The following is a 12,598-nucleotide window of genomic DNA, read 5'->3' as shown; positions in this document are numbered from 1 at the left end:
GATGATAGTAGTCCAAGCAATCAGCAAACACTAACAAGTAAGTTTCAGGTACTGCTGATAAACACTACTGCCATCTTCTAGTCAAATACAAAATTGCATCTTCTTTTAAGCAGTTTCTGTTTTGAGTTTTCTCTGCAAAAATGGTTTCTTCCAGAAAATGCTGACTTTTCAGTCCTCTTTTCCTTTTTAGATTTGCATCTGTTCAGAATCACTCCTTTTAAAGCTTTTAAGCTTTTATTTTCTCTTTAATATTTGTGTGATTTTTTAAAAATAAAGAATGTTGCTTGCTTGAAAAACCCAGAAGTATGTCTTTCTTAAGTTTCATCAATTCATTCTCAGCTGTATTCTATTTTTTCTTATTTCTCCTCCTGACTCCACTTAGCAGATTTCTCTTTTATGATATTAACTCCAGAACATCTCTTCCAATCACCTATATTTCAAAAAGAAAAGAAAAAATGATTACTTATTGAATCACATAAAAATTTTCAGTTTGATTTCCTGTTGCCATGTTCTCTGGTACACCATTGGTTAGATAGCAAGTACTGATGATTTCTCATTCTACTTTCCTGTTTCTGTGTCTATAACATCTGTTACCCTGTAGCAATCTATGACATGTGTGTTAAATGTTGTCAATTCACTTCTGATTTAGGGTGACCCAATGAATTAATGTCTTCCAAAATGTCCTATTGTTGACAGGCTTTCAGACTTGAGGGCATGGCTTCCTTTATAGAATCAATCCATCTCATGCTGGGTCTTCCTCTTTTCCTGCTGCCCTCAACTTTTCCTAGGACTGCTCACAGGATATCATTTGCCACCAAAAGAAATGTTTTCTGTGCCTTATTTCTCTTGCATTTAAGCCGTTTTCCTCCGCGGGGAAGCTCATTTGCACGGACATCACACAAGGTGATCCAGAAATGAAGGCAGACTCCAGACTTTGAGGGGCCAGCCTGGAATCGCCTCTTTCCGCTAGTCCTCGGCAATGCTGAACTTTTGAAGCTGGCTCGCAATTGCTTGGAGGATGGGGTAACCTCTTGGCTCAGAATTGCTTGGAGGATGGGGTGACCTCTTTGTGGGCCCATAATATTGGACCCTATGTCCCAAAGTTCACCAAACTTTAGTGACCGTTGAAGGAGAGTCCCTTACAACCACACTGCAAATTTGGGGGACTCTACCTCCTAAAATGCCCCCCAGGAGCTTTGAAAAATATCCCAATTGACTATAATGGGCCTGAATTTTTTTGGGAAACCCGAAAATAAGCCAAATACCCATATTTACCGGTATGGGTATTCAGCTTATTTTGGGTTTATTGAAAAAATAATTGCGCCCAGAAAATCTGAACCCAAAATTTACGGTTTTTTTTTTTTTTTTTTTTGCACAACCCTAGAGCAGAGGCTCAGAAATTAAGACAGCTTATCAGAGCCCAGTCATCAGTATTTTGTCCAGTGTAAGGCCTATTTACATTAAGTGCAGCTTCTGCTGGTATAAATGCCTTGAGAGCAGGCTGTTAGTTAAAAGTTTTCAAAGACCGTATTATCACAGTTTTCTCAAAGTAACAGAGACATCAAGAGTTCTTATCCATAGGTTGGCCTCAAACACTGATCCTTAACTAGGTGAACAGAGTAAGGCTTTTCCATTTTGTGCATTTTTACAGGCACTGTTTTACCACAGTCTCTTTTAAGAGTTTCAGGAGGGAGAGGGAGGGGGAGAGAGAGAGGGAGTGTGAGTGTCAAGTTGAGCAGAACTCCACATGGACATCTGGGAACATTTAGAGCACAGTTCTGTTTATAAAGTACTTCCGCTGGTTGCAGGCAAGTAGCAGCTCTGCCGAATGAGCCCCGGTAGATGTGGATATAAAAAGAGAATTGTAAGCAACTGTCAAGTTGCTCCTCAACACTCTGTTTGGGCCACCAAGCTTTGGAAGGGTTGGCCAGTGCTGTGGGACATTCTGGTATTTCACTAATTTCAATATTCTCCCACCCCACCCTTAAAGTTGACTGGGCTTCACGTTGCAACAATCTGATTCTATGCAGTTAAATCTAATTTAGTATTTGGGTGTGCTTAACTTTGCATAGGACCGTGCTTTTTGCATCACACACCTTAGTGTGCGAGGAGGGATACTATATTGACTCCCTGTGATCAAATGGCTGCCAATTCAGTATTGCCGCTCCACTACAGCCACTTACTTCCCATTCAAGTCTGACTAACAGAGCCATGTTAAAGGACATGGAGTCCATGTGTAGAGCCATATCCTAGGACCCCCCCCCCTTGTCTCTTATGCTTTCCTCCTACATGAATACCCAGAACAGAAATAAACACATTATTGGATTCTATTTGTCAGTTTGGTGTAGGGCTTACAGTAGGCCTAGGGTGACCTGAAATCAAATCCTCATAGCATCAAAGCTCACTGGGAAACCGTTGGCCAATCATTCTCACTCATAAATCAAGGGGTGGAGAACCATGTATGCTACCCTGAACTCCTTGGAGGAAAGGTAAGACAAAAATGAACTAAATACATCCACTCTTCTGCTCCTTATGCTAAATATCCCTTCAACTTGGACTATGGACATGCACTTCATGTTAAGCGTGAAAACAAGCATTACTTTGTTTCCCACATGGAATAATCAGTCCAGATCCATTCTTATATGTAGTGAAGCAAAAGGGTAGGCTGCTGGGTGCAGTATTTCTGGATACCCAAGACATCTAAATTTCCCTTTATGGACCCCAAGACATCTAAATTTCCATTTATGGAAGTCAGTTTAAAATCTCACTATCATTTCCGAATTTATTTCTTAATTGCAGTCAGAATCAGACTGTAGGATAACATTCTTTTATTCTTGTTATTTCTATTATTTCTTCAGAATGTTATTGAAAATGTTTACATAATATATAGTAATAAAATGATAAAACAGGATAGAGAGAGATTCTGAAGTTAGTTCAACGTGTAGGCTTCACATTGTGGAACATTCTCATTACTATAAACTCAAAAGGAGATTATGAAGAAATTATGTTTTCCCCAAACATTCCATGTAGCACTGGAGCTTATATCTGGCCTGGTCCCATGTTGTCCTATTAAACGGATACCATAGCGTAGCAAACTAAGTTTAATTGGATGTACTAATTCCCTATCGCTTCAATCTATATGCAGAACATATAATTAGGAAAGCTGGATTAGATTTAGATGACGGTGGAGTGAAAATTGGAGGGAGGAACATTAATAATTTGAGATATGCTGATGACACTACATTATTGGCAGAAAATAGTGAAGATTTGAAACGACTACTGCTGAAAGTTAAAAGAGAAAGTGCCAAAGCAGGACTACAGCTGAACATCAAGAAAACAAAAGTAATGACTACAGGAGAATTACACAACTTTAAGGTTGACAATGAGGAAATTGAAATTGTTCAAGACTTTCTATTCCTTGGCTCCACCATCAACCAAAAGGGAGACTGCAGCCAAGAAATCAGAAGGAGATTGAGACTGGGAAGGGCAGCCATGAAGGAGCTAGAAAAGATTTTGAAGTGTAAGGATGTGTCACTGGCCACCAAGACTAGATTAATTCATGCCATCGTATTCCCTATTACTATGTATGGGTGTGAAAGCTGGACAGTGAAGAAAGCTGATAGGAAGAACATAGATTCCTTTGAAATGTGGTGTTGGAGGAGAGTGTTGCGGATTCCGTGGACTGCTAAAAAAACAAATCAGTGGGTTATAGATCAAATCAAGCCTGAACTGACCCTAGAAGCTAAAATGACTAAACTGAGGCTGTCGTACTTTGGACATATTATGAGAAGGCAAGAGTCACTGGAAAAGACAGTCATGCAAGGAAACGTTGAGGGCAGCAGGAAAAGAGGAAGACCCAACAAGAGATGGATCGACTCAATAAAGGAAGCCACAGCCTTCAATTTGCAAGATCTGAGCAAGGCTGTCAAAGATAGGACATTTTGGAGGACTTTCATTCATAGGGTAGCCATGAGTTGGAAGCGACTTGACGGCACTTAACACACACACACACACTAACTTTTCTAATAATGCTGTATGCTATTCGCTTATACATAATTATAGCATTAGGCTAGCTATGGATTTTTCACAGCTGAGTTGGAACCACTTCAACTTTAAAGTAATTAATTACAGAGGTATTTCAGTTCTTTTTGATCCTCTGGAAAGATGCTGGGGAAGTGTGGTGTTCTTGAGCTCAATGTCCTCTAGGGGGCACTATACCCCCGCTCATTCACCAGGCTAGGCTGTGGGTACAATTCTTGCTGTGCTGTAACGGGCTTGGTTTGAAGCCAGCTGCCCAGACCCTCTTCCCACTATTAATTGTTTGTAAAGTCTTGTTAGCATTTTTAACAAGCCCAGTACGTCCTTTTGTGAGTGCTTGGTGGGGGGGATGTTTCATTCAGTATGATGGAATGGGCGTGGGAAGAAAGCAGTAAACATCATCTCCGTTTTTATCAAGACAACAATAGAAATCATGCTGAAGAGCGCTGGAGTGGTGGCTGTAAGAAAAAACTTCAGTGTTTTCATTTTAAAAAATGTATAGTGTGTGTATAAAAATGTCCAACCGCGTTGAATCTTGCAAAAGGAGGAAAAGGGTACCACAATGTTCAGAATATTATGAAATCAATGGATTAAAATAATATGAATCTTGCAATATTGCTGGATGAGGATATGTCATATTATTCACAGAAACAGCAAATTTCAATATTAAACTTTATGTTGTTACTCTGTTTTCTTCTAAGTGCAATCTTCTTGACCCACTTAAATCAGAGAAAAACATTTGATTTCAGCACTTTAGGACTGTACTCCATGTCTGCTCAATTTATGGGAGGAAAAAAACAAGATTTACAAATTAGGGATTAATCAACCAACCAGTACCCCTTTCTGGGAGAGTCAGATGCCATTAGGGGGAGCACTTGAGCCTCTATAGTAACACTAAACAGTTCAATGTGCTTCGTCTGTTGTGCTGAACGATTATACAATTCAGTGTAACATCGCAGCCTAGATCTGCAGCCAAATCTGTGGGCACTGGAGCCGAGTAAGTAGCCGATTTCTGCCATTACTGCAAAGACTGTACCAAATCCGACAGACGCAGGCACGGCTTCTTTGATCTCCCCTCCCCTCATCTACGAGAGTATTTCTGTTTTGACATGGTAATAATGACCTGATATGAAGAGACATGCTGTGAGGACTGTAACATTTGACAAGCTGTGACTAATGATGATGCCAAGGCAATGCTGGTAGGTTTGTTTGAAGAAAACCTAAATACCTTGGTCAGACAATGCTGTGGAAGGTAGAAGAACACAGTAGGCATTAAGGGGACATCCATCATTTGCTGTCTCTCTTCCCATCTAACCTATACCCACTGCAGGATAAAGAGAGGCAAGAACAGAATATCCAGTTGCTAGGAGAAGAAAGGGAAGGACTTAAAAAATGAATGAGGGTCTTAGCTGTGTGTGTAAAGTCCCATCAAGTCGCAGCCGACTTATGGCGATCCCAGCAAGGGGCTTTCAAGGCAAGTGAGAATCAGAGATGGCTTGCTATTACCGTGCTCTGCAGAGTCTTCCTTGGAGGTCTCCCTTCCAAGTACCAACCCTGTTTATTTTCCAAGATCTGACAAGATCGGGCTATACCTCACCACCTTGACTCCCCAGGGCCTTGACTAATTGCTATTTACCAAATGGGGGCATAGCACATAAAACATGTAGGAATGTGTGGCGTTATGGCTTTTCTTGTCATCAATTTGTGATTTTTTTTTAAATAGGTGCTCCAAAAGGACCATGTTGAGGATCTTTAGATCTGCTACTGCCCTATTTTTAACATACCGCATGATCATTTCCACCTAGCTTCGTGATTAATGTTCCATTCCCATAGTTCAGCTTAGCATTACACTGCCCTTTGTTACCTCAGCAGTGCAAATCTGGAATAACTGAGCTAGAGTTACAAAGTGCACCGCTACGGTCTTCTTGCTGGGTAATTTATTCTACAGTTACATGACTGTGATTGGTGGCAGATGTTAACTAAGTGTCATTCCTGCTTATATACTTTAATTGCTTTTTCTGATTTGAGTGGAGACACAGCTGAAATATTGTGCTATGTGGAAGATAATTGCAAGTGTAGGTTAAAAAGTAAAGGGGGAAGGTATCCTGGAAACCTATTACAGTAATTGAGAAGTTTCTTTCATAAAGAATGCTCTTTTCTTTATGACCAAAGAGAGATCTATAGTTAACTTTTTATATAGTTATTACCTGTGACTATGTCTCTGCAGCTCAGTAAGAACAGTAATATTTGGAATTCACATGGAAGAAGTTACAGGTATAATGATTATGTTTTTTCCTCATTTAACCATTGTGGAAATTTACATATTTTTGTAGTGTGACCTGACCTGTGACTTTGCTAGTTGATTTGGACAGTTGTTTTCACACACAAAAACAATACGTACAAATATTTCCTGAGAAGTAAGTGTCAGTTCACACTGTGGGACTTCCTTCTCAGTAAATATATGTAAACTGAGCTGCAAATTTACAGTGCAATTCTATTTAGAGTTACCTCAGTCTAATCCCATTGATTTCGATGGACCTAGGGTAGAGTACCTTTGCAAAAGATTGTGCTGTTAACTTTCCTTTTTGATAGCTTTAAAGCTAACCATCGTCCATGTTAGTAATCACCTGAGGGCCTCTTGATAGATGCACACAGCACTTGCCCCGTCACTCCCGTATTACTTAGAAAATGAAAACTGGGTTATAATTTGTCTCGTTTAGAACATGCCCTTTTTGCTTGAGGAAGGTGATCCCTTAAACACGGCCTTGAGCACAATGCATACTTTAACCTTCTAATAAAATTATATTGGATACTTGCCTTCTAGTTTAGCATTAGCTAAGGGTAAAAGTATGCTTCATGCTGGAGTACTGTGATTGAAACTCTATGTTTGTAATTTGGCTTTTTACAAAATCTACAGGAGAGGAATATCTGGATCATGGTTGTGGTGTTTGGGAATGGGAGGGTTAATTTTTCCCACCAGTGTTGTTTCCCTGATTGGAAATGTTGCCCCTTAGCATGCTTTAAACCTCTGTAGATGAAAAAAGTAAAATAATTGTGATGTGCCTGTTTTCCCACCATCAGAGCTTCAAGAAGCCTGGGGCAGCCATTTCTGTCTAAGGTAATGTCTTGAGGGGAAGGGTTAAATACCCTTACTCAACACCACTGCCTTCAGCCAGGCATCCATCCCCCTTCCATAGCTGCACATGAAGGCTGAATTACACACTGTGTAATTCTGTCCAGTGACAGAACTCCAGTATCATATATAAGTTGGTCCTAAAAGAATAGCTCATCTAAGCAGCACTCATGACAAGCTTAGTGCAACAACACTGGAAAATATTAAATAGTCTGTGTTCTCTCTGACATGCTTCTGATACTTTTGTTACAGTGCCAATACAACATTGCCACAAGAGCATGAGATGTATGTCAAGGGCAGTATCAACCATTGTAGGCATCTGAACACCTGACGCCAAAGCTCTGGGGTCAAGTTACATCAGTTTGCTCCTCTAAACACCCTCAGAAGAGCATATGGAAATCAAATTGACTGTTCAGTACGTGTTTCCTACCCTGCAACATCTGCTGTACAGAATGGGCACACTTTTTAAGTTAAATGAGTTTGTGATGTGATTCTGAGCAAGCCAAGTAGATGAGCTATTTGTGTGAGCTGTGGCAGCATGCCTCATCCTAGAAAGGTAGACATACTAAATTTTAATACACACACACACAAACACATTTATATATTGAACATTCAACTGTCATTCAGTTATTGCAAAAATCAGTAAACACTGGGGTGGGGGGAGATCTAATTTTCAAGTAAAGGCAGAATATTATATGAGCCAAAACTGGCAAGTAAGCCTCAGTATCATTTGTATAAACATAGCACATCAGTTACAGTGTAAACATAATGAAGAATAGGAATTGTACCAATCTAATACAATATGCAAACACCTATAAATATATACATTTAGGAAGTATGGTCAAGATTCAGCTAGGTATAAATGTTTATTGTTTTGATTTATGAAACAATATATGATATGCAAGGTACATGAAATAACATTTAAACAGAGGTCATTCCCATGTTCACAAAAATTAATGGGCATAAGATCCAGATGGTGATCTAACAATGAGGCTCCCTTGTCCTGACACCAGTTGCTCCTGTCCTTGTACATTCTTGCTAATAAAATGGATGTTGTTTTGAACGCACCCCTCTCTGCTGTGTGAACCTAAGAGCAGGAACCTGAGTGAGTACCCTGTTCCTGATCGGCAAGCAAAAGGAACATCACAGCTCTGTTTAATAGGATGCCTTTTAAAATGAACATACTGCTTAAAAATATTTCCTTACATACAGATAGCTTACTTTCAGTCATGCAGTGACGTCCCTTGTGCTGGTGTGGCAGCTGCTGCCAAAGCAAATTTTCAAATATCTGCATAGCCAATCATATATCAGAAGCCCTGCTGTCCAAAGTCCACCTGACCCTGTCCACTTTCTAAGGGCACTTGGAAAGGTACTGATGAGCACCACGATGCTCAAAGACACCACACTGGGAACCCCTGTGATATGTTGTGCCATAGACTGGTTTGTTTGCATTTCCCTCCAACTCTAATCCTACTCCTACTGCATTGCTTATTGGAGGACTTCTCTGACTGATTGAATTGCTTTTCATATTTTGAAATCTGCCTTGAGACTAAGGGAGAAAAACAGGCTATACATGTATACCTAAGGTATGGATGGCCGCCCTAAGGACAGCCAGCAAGCTTCCATGGCAGACTGGAGATTTGAAGCTCTTGATTCTACATTCTAACCCCAGGAGGGAAAGAAAGGTGATGAATAACAATATTCCTTCTCACGTACCTAACTAACTAAATACCAAACTCCCCACCATTACCAGACTAGCAGCACAATCCTGAGCAGAGATATGGCCTCGTAATCCCATTGACTGCAAAGGACTTCGAAGGGGGTATCTCTGCTTAGGATGCACTGTAGAAAACTGAGGAAAACAGGAAGCATCACCTCCAACATTTCACAGATGGAAATAGGAATCTGGTGTGTTTATACTATCTGTGTTCTCCCAATAAAGAAAGGTGCCTTACCAACCCCAGGGAGGGGGAAAGTTTAGCTACCAGGGGGCGGGAGGATTTCAGGCCAGTTGTCACAAAAACACTTCATACATTTCTAGTTTATTTTAAGATATGCAACTTATTAACCCCATCCCTGGACCCCTCAAAAACTGCTGAGTTTTTGCCTCACAATGAGTTGTCATGCTTGACAATTCAAACTGAACCTTACCAGTTGCAGCAGGTACGGTTTCCAACAGCCTGGAGACACAAAATGTCCTGCCTCTTTAATAGAGGCTTAATGGGATGTTAATTACCTTCATGCCATGACAAGCTCCAACTGCCCATTTCCACACATTAAGCTTCTATTAAAAAAAAACACACACACACACACACAAACACAGCTTTACCCCCCTCCATGCTGTTGGCAACTCTAGCAGCATGTAAAATGGCTACATCAGACCTCACCCCACTTTATTTATTTATTATTAATGTATTTAATTTATACCTCACACTTTCTCCCCACAGGGACTTGGGGCAGTTTACAACATTAAAAAATACACTAAATACAAATAAATGTAGTAGAACAATAAAACCAATTAAATATCACATCTACATTTCAGAGACTCTGATAATGGGGAAGAGCGAAATGCTAAGAATAGCAACATAGATGTGCCCACTACAAATAATTTAATAAGACATCTCTGATTCTTCCTACAAGGACAGGGATTTACTAGGGACAGCTATGAGAAAATAGGGACAGTTTAAGCCCATGCAGTCGGTGGTGACCTGCAGACTGATTCCAGAGTGACAGACTTCCCTGTCTCCCCCGGTGCTTGTTTACATTTAAAACAGTGTACCTCAGCTCAAGCAGGCCCAATACTGATAACATCAGACATAAGCACAAGATAATCACAGAAGACTTGACAAAATCAGGTGTGTGTGTATATACAGCTGTGTCGCACTTTGGGTTGTGTGTGCAGTGTATATGTGGGCCAACGGCCCCATAAAGCAGTGCCAGGATTTAAACCCCTCAATGCCCATGTTGCAGTCAAGAGCGGATTCCCAACTAACACCCTATTATGCTCCTTGTTAAAGCGTCAACTGAGTCCAATAGGCAGCATCTGTCTTTGTCACGTCTGGCAGACTTCACCCCTGAAGAACTGTGCATCTCTAGTTGCCTGTTTTCCAACTGGCTTGGAAACAGCCTCCTCTGCTGATGTGCTGCCCTGACCAGGGGCCAGCTTTTTGGAGGTTTTTGCATTTATTATCTTCTCCATTTGGATTTATTTCCACTTAATAGCACCTTTCATCGCTGTGTTCTAAAGCCACTTTTATATAAGACCCACTATTAAAACAAAATGGGAGATGAGACGAGAGAGAGAGAGAGAGAGAGAGAGAAGCCAGCAAATGAGACATTTTCTTTGCCACTTCTTACAAACATTCGATTCAACAAGTAATAAAGGACAGCTGCTTTGTCTGAAGTGTCACAGCAGGGTGGAAACGAGTGTGGAAGAGGAGAGAGCTGCTGGCAGCAACACAGCTCTGGCGAACTCGACCAGGGTTATTATTAAATGATTAACTTTTCACAAGAGGAAGAAAAGCTGTCTGCAGCAGTCCGAATGGCTGCAGGATAAACAACTGAGGCCTTCAGCAAGCAGCAGGAAATGGGAGAGGGGGGGCGCTACCATGCAGCTAAGGGAGGGGGGGAGGTTAAACAAGAATCGCTTTAGATTTAGAGTTTGTATCTTAATTCAGTATGGCCCACTTTACACTACATGGTGATCAAATTTGTTCTCCCCACACTGTGTTGTAATGTGAGAGGTGGGGTTGCCAAATGCCACCCTGAGGCGGGGAAGATCTCCTGGAATTACAGTTGATCTCTAGATGAAAGAGATAAGTTCTCCTGGAGAAAACAGCAGCTTCCGAGGGTAGATTTATGGCATTGTGCCCTCCTGGGGTCCCTCCCCAAACCCTGCCCACCCCTGGATCCACCCTCACCCCCAAACTCCAGGAATCTCCCAACCTAGATTTGGCAACCCTAGATCTGCAGTGGACATGATATTAAGCCCTATCCTATTGCTGCTCCCATAACAAGCTCCAGTGTCTTCATGCTTCCACATGTTTCATGTTTATTCAAGGAAAGGTGGTTGTCTTTCAGAGGCGTAGCCCTGTTAGTCTGTTGTGGAAATATAAAACAGAGGTCCAGCAGCGCCAGAGGCAGATCTACTGTGAAACTAATGAAGGTTAATGAAGGGCCCCTAAATTATCCTGGAGGGCCCCCCCGGCCCTGAAGCAACTTTTTTTTTAAGGAGTGAATTTCTCAGCAAAATCGATGGAGATTTTTAGTGACAGAATCATAAGCCAATGGGTTGAAGTACTTAATATTGACTTTAGAATATGCTCTAATACCCATTTCACATGGCCTCAAAATGTCCCGGTCCAATTTCAAAATTTTCTTGGGGGCTTGCAGAGCCTGAACCCCCAGCTGTAAGGGCTCTCTGAGCTCGCCAGAATCTATTTGTAGCCTACATTTTGGCAGCTGGATCCTCGAATCCTTCGCTGGTACAGGGCTTAATAGTTCTATAGTTTAATTTCATCACTGTATGGCCCATTTTCAAGGACTCCACCCCACCACCCTGTTCTCCACCATTTGGGCCTCAAGGTCCTTGCAAGGGCAGCAAGGTCCTTTGGATCGTGTTGGATGTTGCCCTATTGTTGCTGGTTGCGAAGGGGCCCCCGTAACAGCAAGCTTCAGGGCCCCAAAAATATAGGTCCGCCACTGAGCAGAGCATTAAAGACTTCTTTGAGTTAGAGCTCGCTTCTGAGGAAGTGAACTCTGACTCATGAAAGCTTGTACTGAAGTAAATGTTATTTGTCTTTAAGGTGCCACTGGACTTCTATTTTATATTGTCCTATTACCAAGCAATATAAACTCCCCAAGACTGTTGTAGTCATGGAAGCTTTTGTTGTGTACAAGAAGCCATAATACTGTATTACTTGAATCCATAACAGTACTTCAGAGGGGTGGGATAATACAGCAGAGCACACATTGCTTGATTGCTGCATACTTTCATGAGGGTTGTTTTCGGATACTTCAAGTATCTGTCCGGAAAACTTGCATTCTGAAATCAAAAATTCTTCAGGGTTACCCAAGGAATTCAATGCTGACTAACACTGTTCCATATCCCTTATTTTGGACTATTTTTCATATTTACAAGACTTTTTTTGGTGCAGTCAAGTCACAGCTGATTTATGGCAACCCCATAGGGTTTTCAAGGCAAGAGACTTCAGAGGTGGTTTGCCATTGCCTGCCTCCGTGTTGTGCCCCTAGTATCCCTTGGTGGTCTCCCATCCAAATTCTAACCAGAGCCAACTCTGCTTAGCTTCTGAGATCTGAGAGCTCAGGCTATCTTGGGGCTATCCAGGTCAGGGCAAGACAACTTCATAAAACATAACTTAATCCAGAACATAGTCAGGTCCATGAAACAGATTACCATATTCTTTC

The sequence above is a fragment of the Euleptes europaea genome, chromosome 2 (genome assembly GCF_029931775.1).
Source record: "Euleptes europaea isolate rEulEur1 chromosome 2, rEulEur1.hap1, whole genome shotgun sequence".
Taxonomy (NCBI): Eukaryota; Metazoa; Chordata; class Lepidosauria; order Squamata; family Sphaerodactylidae; genus Euleptes; species Euleptes europaea.
This window is presented reverse-complemented; position numbering follows the sequence as displayed.